The sequence below is a fragment of the Andrena cerasifolii genome, chromosome 11, assembly GCF_050908995.1.
Source record: "Andrena cerasifolii isolate SP2316 chromosome 11, iyAndCera1_principal, whole genome shotgun sequence".
Classification (NCBI taxonomy): Eukaryota; Metazoa; Arthropoda; class Insecta; order Hymenoptera; family Andrenidae; genus Andrena; species Andrena cerasifolii.
In genome coordinates, this window is record NC_135128.1 from 7,405,282 (window position 1) to 7,428,360 (window position 23,079).

At 49.9% G+C, this 23,079-nt stretch overlaps 1 long non-coding RNA gene across 1 annotated transcript in view; it reads right to left on the reverse strand.

Moving 5' to 3' along the window:
- The window catches only part of LOC143374485 (uncharacterized), a 70,805-nt gene that overhangs the window by 42,258 nt on the left and 5,468 nt on the right, over positions 1-23,079 (reverse strand). Inside the window, exon 2 of the long non-coding RNA XR_013086668.1 lies at positions 7,138-7,272. This is a non-coding gene — a long non-coding RNA (uncharacterized LOC143374485). The remainder of the gene's footprint in view (positions 1-7,137; positions 7,273-23,079) is intronic.

A 23,079-nucleotide genomic window follows, 5' to 3' on the forward strand; every position in this document is an offset into this window, starting at 1 on the left:
TTTTGTTATATTTTTGGAAAGCACCGCCCTTCCCGAGTAAAATACCGTTTGGTTTATGTTTAAATTCGTAAAATTAATTAAATTAAAAATTTGCCGTTTTACGGGCAGAATCACTGGAAAATTACAGCGGCTCCATAAAAATCACCTATATATCAGGCAACTCTAGCGCTGTCATATATATGTATATATTATTCAAATAATTTTTTTTTACTGTATATAGTATTAACAAACATTACCCAAAAGTACTAGTCCCAATTTGTATTCATCTCCTTGTAATTAATTCGCAAAAAATACTTGATTTTCGAGCGATCTGACTGCCTAAGTAGTCCCCTTAAGGGAAGACGGAACTGGGGATAGTTTTACGTGGCTCATCCTCTTTGCGCGGCGGTTGCGAGCGTTCCTCACGCGAGGCAATCGAGCTGCGTCAATTGGTGACAGATTACCCGCGACTAATAGCGAGATCTCCGAGGAAATTACGCGACGGAATAATAATTAGTGTTCTCGAGTCGTGACGCGACTCCGCGCCAAGGAATCCACGAACTCTCACCCAGCAGCCATCTTACTGCGCATCTTAGGCGAGAAGCTGCCTTCGCGGTTACTAACCCGCGCACCTCTTCCGAAAGATTTCCCCCGTGAATTTTGCTCTCGTTCTCGCGCACTCAGCCGACCCATTATTATCCCATCATCGTGTAAACACAGATTTCTGGAAGCCGAGAGGCAGACAGCGCGCGGGCCGATCTGCGAGGGAGAATTCTCCAAATCGGCGCAGTCTCCTTAAACGACGCGCGTGTCGTGTTAAAATATCCACGGTTCTTTGAAAATATCACGCTGCATATCGAGGAAACGAACCGGCGTAAAAGGCCGAGGAGCTTTGAAGCTGCGAGCGAATTCCAAGCGCGATTAACGAAGGTCCTAATTAGGGAACAATCGCGATTAATTTCGCCTCGACCGCGCCGCCTGCTCAGGGCGAGTTATTCGCTGAGAGAGAGAGGTGGAAAAAATAAAACTATTCTTTGCGCCGCCCGATTATGTGTAGGGCCAGTGTTTTACCGCGCTCGCTCACTGGAAGGGCATTTATCGCCGCGTTATAACGCGGTTTATTATACACCTTCGGAGGTGGCAGCTTTATGATAGCTTAGCCCGCAGCGGTTCTCAATGATCCGCGAATACCATCGGCGCAGCCTGCCCCCGCGTATTAGTCGCGCATAAACGGCCCATTATTATTCTATCGCGGCGTAAATGCAGGCTCCTGGGCGAGCTGCGGCGGAGGGTGGGTGGGCTCGCGGTTTTCCTTCGAATGCGCCGCCAGGACACATTGTTGTATAAAGCTCGAGCCTTTTCCAAGGCACCAAAACGGCTCGACGACAATGCGACATCTTTGAATGGGCCCTGAATGCCGCAGCGACGCGGCCGGTAATGGGCGAACTTTTTAATCGGGCAGCCGAGAGGGTGGCGGAGAGACTTTTTCAGCTTTCAATAAATCATAGGCGCACGTACGACTGTATTAAGGGCGGTGGTCGGTGCACGGAGGGGGTGGAGGCGGTAGAGGGAAGGCTAGACGAAATCCCCTGGAGGCAGAGCCGGTTAAAATATCGACAAATTTCCGATGACTTCCCTCTCCCTGCTCCCCCACACCCGCCACCCTGGTCGGCAGCAAGAAAGAAATATCTCGCGGACTCGGCGCGAGCATATTTCTCATTTTTCAAAAGCGGCCCGCCATTCACGGAGATTCACGGGCGGAGATAATTTCGCCGGGCGTCACGAGGATTTTGATTTAGCGAATATCGCGGTTTTCGCGCCCCCGTCACGTTATTCCGTCCGTCGCGATTTATTTCGGCGACGGCTGGGAATTTCTAATCTGGCCAGCGAATTTGACGAAGGCTGTATAGGGGAGAGTCGTGCAGTACCGACCGCTCTAAGTTTTCTTGTTATATCTTGGGGTAGAGTCGATAAAAATCAGAAATTCAAAAACGTGTTTGTAGTATAGATGGAACTCAATAAGAGGAGGGAAATTATTTTTGCGAAATTTAATAATAAGAATTGATAATTCGCAATAGTAAAAAAGTTGTAATTTCTAGGAAACGAAAAATTAAACCTAACCCAGACCTTTCTAACAGCGGTGCGCAGAATTATTCCCATAGATTAGCAATAAGCGGTTGCACCGTTCTCTTTTAAATTAGTATCTGTGTAATACCTCATACAACATTTCTATGGACTGTGCAGTGTATACTAAGGTCTAGTCCCGTTTAAATAAATAATAATAATACTAATAATCAATGGAGTAAACAATGTGACCCCGAAATAGGTTATAGAGAATTGTGATTTGCATTCGTTAATACAAATAAAGTGTTAATATCTGATCGAAGAAGAGAGAACTAGCTTTGGTCGGTACTGTAAGCTGGACGGTACTGCACGACTCTCCCCTAATGAAAAGGGATGTCATTGGGAATTTAGACGCGTCGTTGTTACCGTGCCCGCTATCTCTGACGGGATTAAGGGTTTCGGGGAGGTGGATGGTAAGAATTTAGAGGAATTACGCGGGCGAACGCCGTGAAACGTCGATCGCGTGGGCGGTGGAGAGAAGCGCACGCGGAAGCGCCGAATTAGGAAGGTTAGGAAGTCGGTTCGCGGCTGAATGTTTGGCATTCTAATGAGGAAGGCGGCGTTTACACGCCTTATGCTTCGTTCACGGTGCGCGTACGCTACGTGAGCGCGATTGTTATCGTGGCTTTTGCGTGTGGGCGACACGCGTCGACGTTCGCCGCCACGTGAAACGCTTCCTCCAATTTCCGACTGCTAATTCTAGGCGTCGACCGATAATCCTCGAATCACCGGTTTCCGCGGCGAATTAGCAGGCTGTTGCACCTCTGCGCCGCGTCTACTCGGAAGCTCTATTCGCTCCGTAGAATATTTGCTGCTCGACATCTGTACGCAAAGTCCTCGGTTCCTAATGCTTATATTCTAGTACTCGACCGAGTAGTCCGGCGGGCAAATTGGTACCAAAATTTCCACTCGGCCGAGTAACAGGACCGAGTGATTCGGTCGAGTCACTCGTCAGGTGTAGATCCAGCTTAAGGGGTGGCAGGGACGCGAGCAAATGCCCAGAAGAACAAATAGATCGGCGAAGTGGAGAAGCGAGGGCGCAACTGGGGTACCGAAAAATACATCGCGCCTAATGAAGGACGATTAATGAGACAAAGGGGGGAGAATTAATGGCGGACCCGCGGGCGCTGTCGCGTGCCCTCGCAGAGGCGAATTACTCTCTCGATTCGGTCGCATGATTAACCCCGAGAGGGTCACGGCAGCGAGGAGAGAAACCTCGAAGAGATCCACCGCTCCGCCGCGCTCGATTACGTCGCACAGCGATATTTCACGTCACTTCCGGTTCCACGGCCCCTCCAGCTGGAGAGGTTATGAGACTTTATTCGAAGGGCGAGGTGGGGAGCGGGTGCTCGAGGGAGAGCACCGGGAGACAGAGACGGAAACAAAGAGCCTTCGCCGGAGAATTAATTTCAATTGGATTACCGTGAATATTGTCAGCGTTTAGGTAGAGGCGTCGCATTCCTCCCGGGGGCTGGGCGTCGCGGCGCGCAAAGTCACGACTCTTTCATCTCATAACGAACTGCCGGCGAACGAGCAATTATCGTTAAATGCGAAGTAATGCTCTCAGAAGGCGTCTCTCCTCCGTTCCTCTTTTTTTTTTTTATTCTCGCCTGGGCTTCTTCCTTCTTTCTCCCGCGCTCGCCTCGAGTCGCATGAAAGGCGAGTCTCCCCGATAAAACGCGGGGGAGGAGTGCCGGTCAGGACACGACGGATGACCCGAATGAAACGGAGCATGGACGTTTCAATTTAGTTTAAAAGTGCCCTGCCCTCGCTCCGCGAAAGTAACTTCGATAGGCCGGTTTAACCGCCCGCCAAGTTCCATGCGCGGCCGTAATCTTCGAGCACACTCTCCCGTTCAATCATATTTCCCCGGTCGGCTGGCTTCGGCGTGTGCGAAGGTCTTCTTCCAGTGTCTCCTCGATTAACCGACTAAACATCGCCAGACTATCATCCTGGCGCCCCTCCTGGAAATCCGTCGCTCCTGTCGAATATGGAATCGCCGGGGTGTCTTTTACCAGCGGGGCCGAATAATTTACCGCCCGGGCTTCAGATTCGTCGGTACGATCTCGGCGGGGCGCGACGGACCGCGATAAACGGTTGAGCGGGGAGAGGCGGCTCGACGGCACGTGAAATCAAGATCCTGGGCGGAAGAAAGGGCCACGGCGCGCCCGATAACATCCGATCGCGTTTCCATCCCGTGACAGAGGGAAGAATAAGCAAAAGCTTTCCTCTCGTTAGCCGGGCACAATGCAGAGGCGTCCATCGGCATCCCAAGTCCGGCGGGCCCCAAAGTAGGGTAACTGTGCCAATAGTCGGCCATTTAAGGGAAAGCGGAAATTCATGTTACGCGTTGTTATTATTAATATACCATTTTTAATTGCGTTAGTGACAGTTAAAGTCTTTAAGGTATCTATTTTTTAAATGTGTGGATGATTTTTTTAATAGTATAACAATTTTTATTTAAAATATCTAAAATACCCAGAAACGTCCTTTTTACCAATAGTCAGCCAGGCAAATCCTAACTCCAGCCTTTCACATGCCAGTATACTAATCGTCTAGTCGTCAGCCGTTTTGTGTTTTAGACGACCGACCACTGGTTTTACATTAATTTTGGCGGAAAACAATAAAAACGGATGATTCAGGGAAGTGAGCTATATTTGTCTGGTAAATACGGTTCAAATTGGCGATTTCTTAACAATATGCAGTAGCCAGCCGGGGCGGCTGACTATTGGTTTTCTATATATTTTGAATGCCACTAGTAGGCCACTTCAAAAATACTTACTAACCTAAGTTTAAATGCAATTATAATTTCGCGAAAGAGTTCATTCGAATGTTATTAATCGCGTATTCAAAATTAGAACATAAAAAACTTCGTATTAGTGTTAGTATACACTATTTCCAAGTGTCGCCTGTAGTACTAAATTAATTCAAATTGACTCACCAGTCGTCAACCATTCAATCGCCAACACAGTAAAGCTTTCTTCAGTTCATATTTTTACCGCTAAAGGCATGAAACTTCCCACATTCGAAGGAGAGAGTACACTGGTCATTGTTTCGTTTAAATATATAAGATTTCATTCCTAATTTCTTATTCCTAAGCAATTTATTTCCGAAAAGGCTGACTATTGGGTAGAGACCGAAATAAGGCACATTTACTCTATCCCGACAATGAAGATGAACGCACACTTCTTCCCACCTTTGCTTTTCCGCTTCGAAGGTAAAGGGCAAAAGTGACACGCTCCTCGATGCACAGAGGGAGACAAGGGTGGAAGGAGGCCAGAAGGCCGATACAAGGCTCATTGTTGCCAGGCCCGCGAGCCTATTGTACAGGAGTTTCGCTAAAGTTCGCCAATTTGCGTTTTCTTCTCGAACGCGACAAAGACGCGGCCGAAGAACCCCGCGCCGTCCCTCAGATAATATTTCCACGCTCGCTCCCCCATCTCTGTGCCCTCGCACAATGCTATACTTTCTTCCCATCCATTCGCGCTCCTTTTTTTTCGACCCCCCGCACTTTCCTCGCCCCTTACGCCCCCTCTATTCTTCCTCCTGCTCCCTCCAACGACGCTCGCGGTGGCGTGGATCCTTTTATGCGGGCCCGTCGTCGCGTAAACCGCGTTAAAAGGAAACTAAAGACGCTGGATGATAATAATAATCATCGCGCGTAATGACGATGATAAAGGAGGCGATAATGGGTAGCGCTGGGGGGAACGGGGCTGGGAATGGAGTCGAAAACACGCGACTGGATTGGAAGAGGGAGCCTCCACTGTTCGTCGTGCTTTTTAATTATTTCGGTTCGCACCTCGCGCACCCTCCACCCTGTTCCTCTCGATTTTTAAGGGCATCGCGAGATACTCGCAACAAGATTTTCGCACGCATTCACCGCCCCCTGGGGGTTCATTCCAGCACGCAGTGGTCCTCCAAGTGTCTAGCTTCGCCTGACCGTCTCAGCCGGTTTCGTCGCGAGCGAGACGCCGCGGGCTGAACAGCGGGAACGCTGATGGAATCTGTCGCGGGTGATGGTAAGACGAGGCAAAGAAGCGAGTCAAGTCTGGAAGGCTAAACGGCAGGCGGAAGAAAAAAGGTCCGGAACAAGGAGACGAGAAGCTGCGGATCGAGAGCGAAGAGGACGGGCGGATGGAGCAACGAGGAAAGCCCCGTGGTGCATGCTGGAGAGAACGGCAGAGTGCTCCTCGAGCCTCCGGCGATCGGAAAGTTTCACGGAAATGCGTCCTGGTGAGAGGATTTTCGACGCCCCTTAGCTCGGTCCCGAGACGCCCCTCGCTCCCGAATAGAGAGATCGAAGGTCTTGTAAGGGAAATCTTTCTCTTGTCCGCGTACAGCGGCGTTGCGCGATTCCGAGCGAGCCGATGAGCGCCGGGATTTCACAATTCCGCCGCGAAGCAACTGGTTGGCGGCGGGGCTCTATCCACGGGGAGGATTTCCGCCTCTTTAAAGTTCGCGGGGCAACCACCCTCAAAAAATCGATACACGGAGGCAATTTTCCACGGTAACCTTGTCAAGTCCGCGTTGATCGATCGTGCTCGCGCGGCACCGGCGTTCTTTAACCTCCTATCGTACGATTTTGGCAAGAAGAAATTTAATAAATTTCGTATTCACCGCGGCGAGGCGCGCGAAATAGGCGAGCTCGGTAGTTGCCTCCTGGCTAAGAAGAAACGCCCGTAAATACTTGAGGGATCGTTTGAATACAATCAAGCTCGATCGAGTTTCCTTTGCCGCGATGGTGAAAGGCAGAACAGTTCTCGCCCGCTCGTTAAAGTAAATTTTCGTACGGCAACGGCGACCTGCGATCCAGGTCACCCCCTCCTGCTCGCGGTTTCACGGGTTTTTTTCTAAAAAGGGCGCGACAAAAGGATCACGAAGGACGGGACAAGAGGGGCGAAGCATCTCGAGAGGGTCGGAGACTTAAAGCCCGTTCGCAGTGGGCGACAATGGCCCCGCATACATAGGATACTTGTTTGCGGCCTCGCAGCAGCGTCTTTCAGCTGAGAAGTGAAGGAATTGAATGAGACTTACGCAATCCTCCCAGCTGGATGAACGTCTGAAGCCGTCAAGGTGCGAATGATGTCGGCTGCTCGCTCCCCAGATCGATAACGAAGCTGGAAGTCGATCTGCGTTGCATTCCCCTCCCTCCGACTGCGTGTGCGATCTCTGAAACATAGACGAAGGGAAGCGTTACCTCTGGTGTCCCGTGAACTCTTTCTTTATTCAACTTATCCACGATAATCGTTGGTAATCCGAATCGCAGGGACCGAGCAAGTGGGCGCGCTTGTTCCAAAGTCGACGAGAGTAATCTTAGAGGAAGTCGATAGCCCGACCACCCCAAGTTGGCCTTTATAATGTTGCGCCGTGCCTCAAAGTGCAGCCAGCAGCTCCGAGGCAGCACGTGTAACCGCATTGTTAAACTTCACGGTATCACGTGCGCTTTGTAACGAGCCGGTACGAATATCGTGGAGGAGGAAATTTGCTGGAATATACCGCGAATGTTCGAACGCTTCAAACACTTTATCATTGCCCCAGGAAAAAAACGCAATAGTAGGGTAAACTGTACAATGATTGGCACCCTAAGCGGAAATCCCAATTGAAAAGTCAATATTTTTTTGCGAAGTTTTGATATGGTCTTAATTTTCAATTATTATCAATGATTGTGAATTTCTCATTAAAATAAAACATATTGAGTACCTTCTATTAAGTCTTTTATTTTAAAAATAGTCAATGAAAAAGAAAAAAAGCATAAAGGTACAATCATTGGCACCCTAAAATTTGAGTTTATATAGAAAATCATTTAACTAAATTCTTATTTTTCGCGTGCTTGAGACTGTGTCTCTGATTGCGCTGTTTGAGAAATTCTGATGGTCAATACCAGAAACAATGTTTCCTTACGTCTCAAATATCTAACGATTATGAAATGATTGATTATACACAAAATAACAATAATATAAAATAATATGAAATAATATAAAACAATATAAAATAATATAAAATAATATGAAATAATATAAAATAATGTAAAATAATATAAACAAGTAGCTGATAAGCATATATCGGGCCAGTGAGAACTATCACGGAGTTATCAGAGCTATCACGGAGTAACCAGAGTATCTATGTCGTGAAAATTTAATTTTGTATATTTTATAATTAAATATACTTAGTAAATTTCTGTTAACCAACTATATATTTGTTTGTAGGATGTCTGACCTATCATTATATCCTATTTAGACTCACTTTCAGAATATGTGAATATTAGCAGTTAATAGGCAAATTCTAAAACTATCACGGACTTACCCGAGTTTACCCTATACTGCATGAGACCTTAGTTAGATCATATATAGGTACAAGTGGGGTTACATCTTTTTCTGCGAATAATTTTGGAATAATTACTGATAATGGTGCAAACATGTTGTAAAAAGAATTGCCAAGACAACGATTAAATTGCATTTTCGTGAATATTTATACATTGCTGGAACTTCCATCATTACTTTGGCCACATGTGAGCCGCATCTATCTATTATGGTCTAAGGGTGGTAGCATCCAAGGTTCCGTCCCAATCGCGCTCATTTATAACCACATATCATCCGCGTTTTCCAATAACAACAAAGTGCTACATCTATTTACCAACATAATTTGGAAGCACCGCGAGGATAAAGCAAACATAATCGAAGGATCCAATTGCGAAGCGTGCTCCGCCGTATCAGAAATTGCTTCCCCGCTTCCTCCATACGTCGCTCTAAAGACTCACCCCCGATTCCTCAACGTCGCTGCGAACCACCCTATATATTCCCGTCCGAATATCCCTCAAAGAACGCGTACAGGCAAGCGCTATCGCGTGCACGTGTGGGTGAGCGCGTTTCTGGTATCCCCTGCCTACGAGCACATCCATCTCCGTGCTATCCCGGACAAAGCGAAGGAAGCCGTATGTGCATTGAACATTGATTTTAAACGCGAGCCGCGCGCTACAAGACTGCCGTAAAAAGGGCCTGAATCCGCCAGATTTCCAACTTCCTTCTTCCCACCCCTGCGATTCTAATGGAAAACCGGTGGCGCGCGGGGCACGATGGATCGGTATGGAGGAGGATCGGAGACGTCGTCTATCGGATCGACTCTGTGACAAGTAGCTCCGTGGATAATGGCGTAGTTACGTGCTCGCGCAGGCCTCTCCTCCTGTACTACCACGCGAATGGTATTCTGCGAGCAGTTGCCTCGCTGCAATCGTTTTCCTCCTTTTTTCTTAGCCACTTCACGGATGCATGTTCCGTGTTTGATAGCCGCTCCATACCGCTGGCGAACATTGAAACTTTCCGGGGTTCCGCGGCCCTCAGGATTGTCATTTCGAAACCGTTCTCTCTCTCTCTCATGAAACGTGTTCAGTGGAATTATTTTCCTGGACAAGAGGATCCCAGGCAACCAGACAGCCCCGCGGGGGTATTAAGAATGGCTAGGTATCGTTTATTGGCGAGGCTACGCAGGAGGACGATTCTTTGGATGCTATCTAGTGGAAAGTGGAGCACGGAGGGGCATGCAAATTTGCGCGGCCACGTGCAGGGGACTTTTAACGTTATCCAATCTCGAGAGGCAGGCACGGCGAAACCGTGGCTGTACTCGCGCATAAATTCTTAACAGGCTTCGTATTCGAGATTTGTTGCGGCCCGCGAGAAATATATTTTGCCGGTGAGGGGAATTTAATTGTGTATCGCGGAAGGAGATTACGGTTTCGGGACGGTTTCTTTCCGCAGCTACGGAGTGTATTATTCAAGACGACGGTAGCATTTGACGGCGAGGAGCACCGTCTACCTTCTTCACTTATTTAAAGGGTAAAAATATATCCCGCCGCGCGGAACGTTCCTGCGGACCTGCATAATTCACCGCAGTTATTTTTCGAGGGCCACGAGTGCTATTCCGCGAACGGACAAGATTTCTCCCTGACATATTTCGTTTCCAGGAACCTCCGCTCGGAATGTAAGCGACATTTATGCAGGCATCGAGCCATTTATCAGATACGAAGATAGCTCCGCGGAGCGACTATCGAGTGCCCGAGACCGTAACGAGTCTGGCGCGGATGGAACAATTAAGTTTCACAGCATCGTGCGTTTTATTCGATTGGAAGTACCCGTGCGACGCGATACGATCGACACCCCTACCTTCCTTGGTTATTTAAAGGGTCAAAGAGACCATCGACGCCCTTCCGTCACGTGTACACGACCCTTTATAGACACGACTCACCAAAGTTGCTTTACAGGCTGGCAGGATGGTCGACAAAGTGCTTTATATAGGTTCCAGAAATTCGAGGTCTGCGGAGGTCTCTGTTCCACGAACGAATAAGAGATTGTCGCGCTCTCCTGTCGAGATATAAATTCGCCCTGCCTACTGCCTTCCACGAGAGTCGTGTCTTTAAGAGAAGGATATACTCTGACGCGTATGGGGTGTATTCCAGCTTCTCTCGTAAACATCCCCCCTCACCTTTGCAGAAAGAATCATCCCGCACTGTAGGTATACTACATTCTCTGCAACATTAATTCCGCAGCCTAAGAATGTTGATTCACAAGACAGACAGGCCAGTACAAATATTTTGCGCCGCTCGACTATATTGAATTTAGCGTGGCGCGTGTCGCGCAAACGATGGCACCCCGTGTCTGCTTTCCCCGGTTATTTAAGGGGTCAAAGTCTATGTATAACGCAGCCAGGACTCTTTCGCCCGCCACGTGCATACGCCACTGTGTGTAGATACCGGCACTCCAAAGTTATTTCGCGGGGAGGAAGGACGGGGGCCACCGTCCTGCTCTCCCTATGCACATACAATTTCCCTATGTACGAGGACCAGGGTGGCCCGGCCGCGCGGGTGTGTGCGCCGCGCGTCTACGCGAGGGGAGAAGCACATGGACGAGGACAGGAGACGGAGAAATATGCGACAGCGCCCATGCAGAGGGACGAAGAGGGGCGGCAAGAGATATGTACCATCGGTACTATGTAGAAAGTGAGAGAGAGAGGGACGGAAGGGGCGGCGGGCGCGAAGGGGTACCAGCGTAATATCGGAACCCCAAACGGTAATCGATATCACATATATCTCTCCCGATGTATATTCAACCATCGCTGCACGGTTTTCCGAAAGGAGCCCCTTAATAAAACTACTTACGAGCCTAGAGCCGTCTCGTCGGTTCGTTCTCTCTTTCTGCGTCTTCTTTCGCCCGCTCGTTTCCCGTCCATTTCTCCTCTCTATATTACGGCCAGCCCTAAGAGAGCCGAACCGCTGGGCTTTTACGACGGAAATACGAAGTCTACGCCACCCTTAGGCGTCTGATACACGCGCGTCCGACTCTCCTGAGAAATATTAAAGCAAGCCTTCAGACGGTCGACTACCCCTTTACCACTGGGCCTCGCGTCCCCCGATTAACGATGCTCCTCCACCCTGTTGATAAATGAAACCTCCTTCGGGACTCCGGCGGCCAGTCTTCGATGAATCTGGGTTAGCTACCCGTCACGATTTAGAACTGTAATTATATCGACGAGGGAGGAGGCTGGATCGCGGAGGGTTCAGACATTTAACGTGATTATTGGAAGCTGATTACCATTCGCAGAGGAGGCGAGAAGCCGACAGGCGAGCCGGTCGGACCAGTCGTCGGAAATATACTCGGCAGGATCATTTCTCGATCCTCCATTGTGATCGAGCGATCGCGTTCGCGCGGCGCATTTGCATACGTTGCATTGTAATGCAGCGACGGCGCGGAAGAGCCCTGAAATTTTCCGGGGGCCGAGATTTCGTTGTCGTCGACGAGGGAAGCGTCAGGGGGGGGGTGCCAGGGGCGTTAACGAGTCGGCGATCGCCAGTCGAGGAACCGGAGCATGGAAAGAAGGAATGAATACGAAATTAATAGTATTCCGCGAAGTGCAGACTGGCGCGACTCCATGCATTTATATGCGCTCGCTGGAAAGCTTTCGCTCCTATCTGTCGTCTTTCCTCCCGCGTGCTTCTCGTTCTTTCCTCCGTTTCTTTTTGTCAAACCCGCCCTTTGTTTTTATTCCTCAGCGACTCCTCCACGTGTCAGTATCAGCTCGCCGGCAATGAACGGGGACAGTCGATTCGCAGCATTCTGCGCGCAAGACATTGTTCCTTCATCCTTCGGAACGATGCCCGCAGCGACATGTCTCGGAGGCTGCAGCTTTCCGCGCGCGTCGCTCGCTCGATTCGATTTGTTTGTTGAATTCAACGCCGCGTCAAAGGATTTATCGACGCTGCAACTGTACGCTCCGCCCGTCGTTGCGCGCTCCTTTCATGAAAAAGTAGAATTCACGCCGTCCTTCACCGGATACTCCATTTCCTCCGCGAGAGTTCGTTAAAAACGACCGTGTTAAAGCGTCCGAGCATCGATCAGGCCGGATAACCGTATTTACACTAACGACAGCGATTGATCGAAAAACTGTCGACGCGCCGTGCCAGATGAAACTAATAAACCGTCGCTAATGGTACGACTTTCAAAGTGCAGCTCTTCTGCAACCAGCCCCGACTCTTTTCCCCGCATAAATCAATGAAGGCTTCCGCGGAAAAAGGTAAACAATAGCAGCTGGTAAACGATCGAGGAATTTATCCTGTCTACGGGCGATTTTATAGAAGACAGAAAGAAATTCAAAGCTCCTCTAGGAGAAGGATCGGGACGCAATTGAATTCGACAGAAAATTAATGAGAGGCTGTTGCAAAAAATACCGTCGCAAGAGAGGACTTTCTAAAGCCTCGAGCAGCGACGAAGCGGTTGGCCTAAAAACGGGCGTAACGGGTGACCCGATACGCTCGAGAGATCGACGATAACCGAGTTTCCGAGGGTAACTGGAAACTGACCGGTTCCAGGGTAGTTCAGGCTGTCCGAAATCTCTATTAAAGCGGCTCGACTGCGGGCCACAAGACACTGTATGGTAATTAGCCAGGGGAAACTTGCTCGGGCGAATTGTAGCGGGCGCCGTGGCCAACTATGCCCGCATGCCCCTTGGGTACCAAATACCAGCACCGTGGAGGTGGGTTAGGTGGTGGCGACATTACTAAAATGTCAGAGAATGTCACCCATCTCATAATCTATGCCCCACGTCCTCCTCTGTCCTCCTCCGCCCTCCTTCGCCCTCCGCCGCCCCTGCAACCGCTAACCTCGAGGTTCCGTCGGCAGAGCCGTCGGTTAAACCCTCTCCTCCGCTGAGCCTCGCGCTGCGGCCCCTCTGGAACTCGCCCCTTCCACCCTCCTGCCCCCGCGCTGCACTCCCCGGACTGCTCTCGGTTCTCTTTCCAGTCGGTGGCTGCCGGTGCAGCGGCCGCATTCTCGCGAGAAATTAATTTGGCCCTATTAAAATGATCACTTCTGGATTTAAGTTACGATCTCTCAGCTCCCATCCCGCTCGCCCCCTCGCGCTCGATCCTCCCCCGCTATCTTTCTCCGCTGCGCTCGGCGACGTTCCAGCGTTCCATCAGGAGAATGGAGGGCCCCGAGTATATCCCTCTCGGCTTTCTCGGTGTCATTCGTCGTGGCGGCGGCTCCATGACGTTTCGGGGGCACGATTGCTAGCTCGAGGGTGGCTCGAGGTGGTGACGCCGTTATACCAGCTAGAAGCTGCCGTACGCGCCCCAGACACCGGAGGTTTTAGCTGCCGTATAAACGGAAGAGACCGCGCGCTTTCCCCGGCTGATGCGCGGATAAAGGTGGCCCTGTATAAGCTCCCGAACACTGAAACAGCGGAACCGTCTGCCGCGCGAAATAAGGGATGATATATGGTGGTCGAGTCGTCGGACCGTTCTCCTATCTCTGGGTAATTGTGATCGAACGTTGTCCACCGATGTTCACCCCCAGTGGCTTGACAAAAAGGACTCCTCACGATGACGACACTTTGGTACTGTGCAAACGCGATTGCGGGGCAAAAAGCGAGCAATGTTTAGAGATAATTCCTGACCCAACACGGGATTTACAAGTTAGCTCGCATCGACGCGCAGTATGCGCACCCTGCACGCCACGAGGCAGCTGCCCAGGGGTACATTCCATGCGAACTCGGACAGATTTCGGAGTAAGCTTTCGTAGATTGCTGAAATTTGAATATGATGTAGTCTTTAGTGATATTTAAACGTACCTCGAAGGATTTTTCGAAATTTTGAAAAATGTCGATTTTACAGCTGTCGCGCCCGATGTTAAAAACCTGCATTTGTTTAAAATAATTGCACAAAAATCGTTCAAATTTTTTTTTCTTAAATTGAAATAATTTTTTCTTAAAACTTCAATATCTTATCTATAAGCACCGTAAAGCTCATCTCCACCCGTTTGCTACTTCCATAGCTATAATGCATTGAAAAAAAGGTAGCACTTAACTTGAAACAGCTGTAAAATCGAGATTTTTCAAAATTTCGAAAAATCCTTCGAGGTACGTTTAAATATCACTAAAGACTACATCATATTCAAATTTCAGCAATCTACGAAAACTTACTCCGAAATCTGTCCGAGTTCGCGTGGAATGTCCCCAGGGGGTGCTTGCGCAGCTGGTATATGCATGGTGGCTGAATAAGTAATAAAATATTTCGCCCACGCTCCTGGGATGCTGAGCGTGACCACGCGTAATATTACGCGGCCAACGCGGTCCCCCGTTGACGGGAAAACAATTTCCTTTAACGCCGTAGAAAATGGTCGCCGGCCCAACGCCAGCCGGAAATAAACGTGGCGGCGCGTCTGCGAATTCAAATTAGGCGAATCTCCATACGTGGAAATTATTGCGTCATTGCGTGTCGTTATCAGTTCGAGTCGCGGCGTTAATGCTCCGGACTCTTTTCCACGATTCTGCGTCTCCGCGCGGGTTCGCAGGAACGGTCAGTGGGGTTCTTCCAAGTCGATTCGATGGCTGGGCCGGCCACGATAATAACAGCCCGGAATTTCCGTTATCCGCGCGTGCAATCGTCGTGTCAAGCGAAAGCAGTAATTGGTTGGGGGCCAGCGTGCCGCGATATGCTTTCTAATATTTGCACACTTTGATTGGAGTTTGCCCAGACGTCGCTGAAATTAATTACACAGTTTTTCGCGTGCCCCGCATTCGACGGGATCGCGATTCACGTGGCGTGAAGAACGACCGATCCTTGATTGTTAGGAAGCGATCGCACGAGCGCTACGATTTTCATTCGTCTCCAGTACTTTCGATCGAACGACGCTCCAAAGGGCTTCGAATCACTGCGCTCGATATAATTGCCTCGCAATTTTCTAACGCGCTCGGAAATGCACCCCGATCTCACTTTCAAGTAGAAACGCTAATTCCCTCGCTAACGAACGAATTCTCCGTGGCCAATTACACCTATCGTTCCCGTGGGCGGGGAGAAAGGGGAAACATCGCTTTTATCCGTTACTCGATAAACACGATGCTCCTTCAAAGGTATCGTCTCAATTACCAATGCCAATCGAGGCAAGATATACTGGAAAGAAGCAAGGATTTCAGCGGCGCCCATCGTGAATTGCTTTTGATCAGCGGGGAAGCATCGTTGATCGGATCCCGAATAATTAAGCCCGCATCGCGGATCGTTAGCGGACCATCGAGCGAGCAATTGAAGCTGGATTTTCAGCGATCCAGCGACACTTGGCCCATTAACATCCGTCTAGATCCCATCAAAGACGACAGTGTTGCACGCGACTCGAGGAAACGAGCACCGCGGCTCCCATCGCTGTGCGTGAAAAAAAAACGTTAACCGTGGCAGCTCGCCGCGGAATCGAATTAATTAAAATTCGACGGCTGTATCGAGCCTTCTACGCGGCCAGACATTCTCCCTTTCCGCGAGATTTCGACGGTAATAATCGCTAATTACGCGGTATCGACATCTCGCTAATTAACTCCGGGCCTGAGCTTTAATTAACCGCGCGTGCCCCGTCGGTCTCGGTCGCGGAAACGGAAACCTTTTCTCGAGGGGATGTCGCTGGGAAGGGCTTGGAAAAGAGACAAACTTTTGAGGATTCGAGAATGCCACGCGGCTGACAAGTAATTACCATTACCCTCGATACCATCCCTATTCTTATCACCGCGATGTTTAATTGTTTTCGCGCGTTAGCTAGGAATCGCTAGAAATATCTTCCACGCTGATTAAACAACTATCAAAACCTTGTTCCTTCGAGAAACGGCGAGTGGAAGAGGCTACTCGGTGAATTAGTAAAGCGGACTCTGAGTAATTAATACCCGCGGTTATGTTCATCCTGAGGGACCCAAAATGGCCCGGAGATTAATCGCGTCCCCAGGCATTGTTTCGTCGGTTGATCGTGGGTGTCGACGGAACGCGAAAGAAGGGAATATTTGCGGCTTTATGCGAGTGATGAACGATGACTCGATGCGCTCAACGTCACTTTGGCTCGCGTCACGCGAGGCAGCGTTACGTGCTCTGCCATTCTCCAGTGATATATGGAAAGGGACCCCGGGCTTCTTCGAGGCTTTGCGTTCCTGCGAAAACACTGCTAGAGGGTTGCTCGCGTTCCAATAATATCGAGACTGAGCTCAGTAAAAGATGATAGCTGTTATACGGGATAGATACGAGGAAACACGACCAGAGAAGTTCATTCGGTTAGAAACTCCGACATTTTTCTCCTTAAATGCTCGCGGAGGAAATACGCGAACACGGATGAGCTTTCCGAGCGACTGAGCGTTCAATCGACCTGTCTGCAACGCGCGCCCCGGCAGCATCTCGTTGCTCGTGGTTTTCGAATTATCGATGTTACTCCAAGGAAATGCCCGATAAATCGGCGCCCGAGCCAGCCGGCCACTGTCCCTTTTCGGCCGCGAGTACCTCGAGTACCTTTCCGGGATGATCTAGAGGGGAAAGCTGCTTATCACACGCCAAGGGTTCTCCTCGAGCCGGCGGGAAGCTCTCGGCGCGCCTCGGACGCGGCAGATGCACGCACAATGGGGAGCATCCGCTGGAAGAATCGCGAGTCAGGATCGTGGGATCTCGTCCCTGATTCGGGAATGATCGACAGAAAAATCTCTGCAGAACGAGCGCGAGCATCGATATCCCGTGGAAAGAGGGAAGCTTCGAGCTCGCGATCGTCGACATTCCCCTTTCTCGTTTTTCACCAGCGTTCCGCACAAAAGCGGGCAGCTCGGATGAATTCAAAGGAGAAGGGAGAAGAACGCAGGGTGGAAAAAGAAGTGGATCCGACTAGAGGAATTAAGGGAACCCGGAAGACGAGATAGAGGGAGCGTGAAAGTGTCTCACTCGATCAAAGTTGCTCGCTCGAAGGATCGATGGAGGGACGGAGAGGGTGGCGAGAGTGTTGAAACAGATTGAAGAGAAACGAAGCAGGGGGAAGGGGGGTTCGGATAGAGGCGAGGCAAATATAGAGATATCGAGATTGTAAGGCGGGGAGAGAATAGAAGGTTGTAGAGAGAGAAAGAGGAGGCTCGATTTTCCCAGGGCTGGAAAAATATTTGCACGCTCCTCTACTCTCTGCTCCCTCTTCCTCTTTTTTTCCTCCACTCCTCCAACGTTCCGGGAGACGAGTTTTCTCGGCCGATATCGGCTATCCCGTCTCCACATTCCCAAGTTTCACAGCCCGCAGCGACTTTCACGCCGCGCGCCCGCTTTTTTTCCCTCCCTTTTCTTTTTCTCCGCCATTCTGTCCGCGAGGGCTCGATTCCGCTCTCTTTCTCTCACCCGCGACGTCCTGGCTGCCGTGCATCGGGAAATATGAATCCTTCGTGTCCCGTCCGCATTGTCCGGGGGCCCGTGTTTGCCGCGGGCACACACGCGAAAACCTGCCCGCGTTTGCGTACGTGCGTGCGTGCGTGCGGCTGTTTGCTCGCAGGTGGTGACAAAGATCGATCGCGGCGGGTGGTGCAGCCGGGGATGGAAAAAAAAGCCGAGAGGCTGCGGAGGGGGGGGGGGGGGGCAGCGGACGAGCAGAGGGGCGGAGGATTGTCGAACGAACGCGTTGTCCGGCCAAACGATGATATACCGCGGGGGTCTACCTTCGAAATTTTCACAATTAACGTCGCCTATCTGGCCGCGTTGAAACACTGCTTTCCCGAGCGGAAAAGCGACCGTTCCGCGATAGAACCCGATGGATGGTGCCTGATTTCCGCCGGAATCAAGTCGACACGGTCGCTGCTAAGTTCCAAGTTCAGCCAAGACTCCTGTTAACTCGTTACCCGCTATTCGTCCGGCTAACTCGAAGAATCGAGTTTCGCTGGCCCGGCTGTCTGAGTGACCCCGAAGTTGGCGCCGCCGAGATCTCGCCTCGGCGATTGCGAATAAAACAGTGCATTATGGCGAACTTATGTAGCAGAAACTTTCACGGCGATGATTTACCTGAACGAGGAGAGATTTCAGATGTGGAGGTTGTCTGTGTGTCTAGCTGGAGGACCCAGCTTAAAAATGAGCAAGCATCTGTCTGTGCCAGAGGTGAATGAAAAGACGGAGCGCGAATAGAATTCGTACCACCAGCGCGCTCGCCCACGCAACCCTTCGTAATAGCTGTAAATAACAGCGGAATGTTGCTCCCGTAGCCAGGGACCATTGTGCTTGATCCTAGAGACGTGTTTGGAACGCCTCCTCGAGATCCTCCAGCACGGAACAGAGCAACGATATCGTACGTCGAGGCAAAGCCAGAGCCGTTCCTCCACTTCTTCAACTTCTTCCTCTCAAGTCGCCACATTGTGCCCGCGAGTCGCGCGCTCCGTTGTATTCGTAAAACAGCCACTTTTCCCGCTGCTTTTCCCCAAGGACCCTCGACGTTTCATTGTTCGATTTCGAAGCACTGTTCTCTCTCGCTCTCTCGTCTCGCCCTCGCCGCCCCTTTCCTTTCTACTCGCCCCTGATCCACTCGTATTTGTGGTTTCTTGGGTCAACGCTAAATGGAGACACGCGTGGCTATCGGCTGGCGGAGGGCGCAAGCTTGGAGGCATTTCTTTCGCCGCGAAATTCCATCGAAATTGCATTTCGACCGCATCGCGATGCGCTGGTAGCGACAGTGCTGCGTAAAACGACGCACAGAGCTCGTCTGGTTCCACCCTATTCCACATTCGTGCCGTTTGTACCGCGACCAGCGACTCGAGTTCCGGCTGCTCGGCCCTGCTTTATTGCTCTGCAGCTTGCTTTGTTCCGTCTTTTAATCCTGTCGCGTGGAGCAACAGCTGGACCGTTTTCCGTTTCCTCCGCCCGATTCCTTCTATCCAGCCCTTGCATGCATTATTCACGAGCGTGTCCACTGTTTCATTGCGCTCATAAAATTGTTGTTACCACGTCGCAGAAGTCGCTGCCGTTCGACCCAAACGCACCGCCCCATTCTTCGCCTAAACGCATTTTCATCGATGACTTGACGACTACCCGCGTGACGGAATTTATTGGGACAAATCGAAGGGGCACGCTCCGACACCTTGTTCGAGTCACGTTCCCCAGCTATCCAAGCCCCACCCTCGAAAACCGTGGCCATAAAAGTACCGCGATCGCCGCGACTGTAACATCCAACCCCTCCGCTTCCTCCAGCCTTCTTCTCCGCCCTCCCCGCGACGAGCTCCGATACTCCGTTGTGTTCGTAAAACAGCCACTTTTTTCTCAGCCGATACTCCCTCCGACGAGGACTCTCGAGGTTTCTTTGTTCGATCTCCAAATACCATTTGCTCTCCCGCCCTTAACGCTGTCTTCCGAAACGAAGACGAGTCCGTGAGCGGGCGAGTTCGGCGGAGTATCGATCGCGGTCGATACGGAACGCGGCTAATGAGAGCGAAGAGCATTACTTTCGTCTGCGAACGGCCGATATCGGCGGTTCCGTGGATGGAGGGAACGAACAGTTAATAGTCGCCGGGAGAAAAAAGGGTAACGTCGCGACCGAACTAACCGCAAAGAGCTTTCCGATACGCTGCAGAAAACAGCGGTACGAGTGCGGGAAACAATTTGCTGGCCACGAATCGCTCATGGAGCCTCCAGTAAATCGCCCCGCCGAGGGGGTATTATTGCCCACGACCAGCTAGACGCCGCCATTTTAGCGGGATAATTAAAGCGTCGGTGTTCCGCGTTTGCTATTTGAGCTTCGTCGAATTTACCCTGGCAAATGGGTGCGCTTCGTCGACCAACCAGCGTCCATTACTGTCCCGCGAGCCCTTCGGGATCCCGGGGATTTTTTCTAAGCTCCATTCTTGGCAAAGAAACCATTGAATATTTCGTTCAGGAACGACATGCGTGTTTAAGGGAGTTAGCTGGTTAATCGAAGGGAGGATTCGCCGGTCGGTTACAGCGAAGAAACGACTGGCCACTTTGCGCCCAGCTTTGCCACGCGAAAAGAGATCCTCCAGTGCCATTTTCGGCAGCCCTCTTCGGGATCGAGCAGAGAGACACGGAAACAATTACCAGGGCCGTGTTACCCTAATCCGAAAATCCTGTTAGCCACGATCCTCTCTCCTCGCACCTCGATTCTTTCCTTACGAAGACAAACTTCGCCCTCAGCCGTTAGGCGACACGGCACCCTCCGCTACCCTCCGCGACAATTTGCCAGGGCTGACTATCCTCTACGAATTTTCCTCGCGAGGCTCCCCTTGAATTTTACCCAAAAAGAGGAGCCAATGTGTCTGGCTATCCGGGAGAGTTTTGTACACACAGGCGAAAGAATATTCCAGGGCGACGGGGCACGCGTTGAATTTTCATGAGGGCATGCGAAATAAAAATCCCGCGCGGATAATATCAAACGCAGTTACTTTCGCCGGTAAAGGGGCGTGAAATTCGCGCAGGGCGGAAATTTAGCGCACGACAAAATCGGCGCCGTAGGAAAAGGGACAGAGCGAAACGGAGAGCAGCCTCGAGAGCGTGTGACGCTATCATCCCGCGAGTGTTCCAACACAGGCTTCCCCTTTTTTTTCCCAGCCACCCTGCTCCCTTCCTTCCACAACGCTCTCGAGTTACCGCAGCGGTTAATTAACCCGTCCAAGTAGGATGACCGACCGTTCTGCTCATCTTGATCGTATTACGGTGAATTTAACGGCACCGAATGAATTTCCGAAAAAGAGAGGGACTATGTGATTTAGCGCTGCCAAGGAGGAGACGCGGGTAGATATAAACTGCACGTCAAAGCGGCGCGATTGTAATTCCTCGGAAAGGATGACTGTACTCGGCGCAACCGGAACTGCACGGTCGACGATTGGTCCATAACGCTCGAGGAGCGTTGGTAAAGGAGAAGAAAGAAAGAAATAGGGTGGCAGGGACAGCAAAGGGAAGGACGGCGAAAGTTCCAGCGAGTAATGGCTTTTAAGTGCGAAACCGTTCTCCGCGACGCGGTGTCGTTCTCCAGATTTCCCCTGTCATCTGCGTTAAAAGGCACGGGACCGATCTATCCACTCGTGGAACACTTTTCTTTCTCGCCCCCACCCCTTCCCCCTCCGTTTCCACGTCGACGTTGCTTCATACGGGAGCGCGAATCGCGAGCAGATCATTACACGATATTACTGCTGGAGAAGCGTCTCCAGTCGATAGGGTAGTTCGGGGTTGCAGAGATTCGGTTGGCGCCGGCGCTAAGCCACCCTCCGCCAGCGGGATTTGCATCCAGCTCGTTTGTCTTTTCTTCGCCGAATTAGAATGGATTTAATGGCGGCGAGGAGAGCGGGACTGACTCGTGAAATGCTTTCAATTAGGCGGCGTTGTTGCTTAGTTAGCAGGCGTTAGAGGTAGGTCGAAAGGATGATGCAAAGGACGAACAGTGGGAAAAAATCGGTGCGTCAGCGGCCAAAAATCTATAACCTTTGAACGGATGAAGATAAAGTAATAATTCTTTTTGCTTTAATGAAGTTGATGCGTCCTTCGTTAGTTAAATAATATTACGTTACTTATATTAATCCTCGGTTGTCACACTGGGTCGAAATGACCCAAAATTTGACTTTAAGGTATAATATCTTTGAGGCATCATTGAAAATGGTACTAGTGGTGCCATGTAGTAGTGATTTCGTGTATCTTCTACAGGCAGAGACGCTCCCCCAGTGATTTTTTTAAGCAAACAAATTTTCAGGAACTTTTTCTTTCAAATTTTTTTTAAACATGATGATACTTTAAATATTAATTTCCAACGATGGACATATATTCTACAATGTTCAAACTTTATCTACAAAATTTTGCGACTTAATTTAACAGATAGTTTTTAAACAACAGCTGATTGAAAATTATAAACTGTTAGAGACGGATATCATTCTTTGCACACTCGTCAGAGACATATGGTAGAATAATACTACATTAATAGTCGAACGGTGAAACGTGGTGATTCTTTTGTTTCAAACAATGCAAGTAACTTTTAAGACGTTGTAAGCGAATGCTTGTAGCTAGAAATAAATGTTCCTGTCTATACTTGGATCATTCTATCCTAAACCACTCAGAGTTCAATTATTTAACAAAAAAAGAAAACAAAAATATTTCAAAATATCAAGACAAAGAGTTAATCAAGATCTCTTCCGTATTATGTTACTTTAAAGGGGAAGGATATTCAAGAAGAGTGGCCAAAAGAAATATTTTGAATATTAAATAGAAATAATGTAAGTAGTGTTATTGTATTAGTTAACGTAATTAAGTATTTCTTAATATAAGTAACGTAATGCTATCTAACTAACGAAGGGCACATCAACTTCATTAAAGCAAAAAGAATTATTACTTTATCTTCATCCGTTCAAAAGTTATAGATTTTTGGCCGCTGACGCACCGATCTTTTTCCCACTGTGCCACGATGGATTTCGAAATCGTTACTCGCTGCTCACAGGTATATGATCGCTGTGCATTTGTTGGGGATGATCATCGAATTACAGGCACGCTGGGGTTCAAGTTTTAAATCGCCTTCGTGTTCTCAGCTTGTTGCCTGATCCTCGAAAATCCGGCTTCCTCGGGGTAGCAGGGTAAAAAGGGGAGGAACATCGCCGACGGTGGTTGCCGGAGCGGTTCGAGGCGCGCGATACACGGCTGGTGGAAAGATCATTACGATATCGCTTGGCGGAGGTGCTCCCTGACGG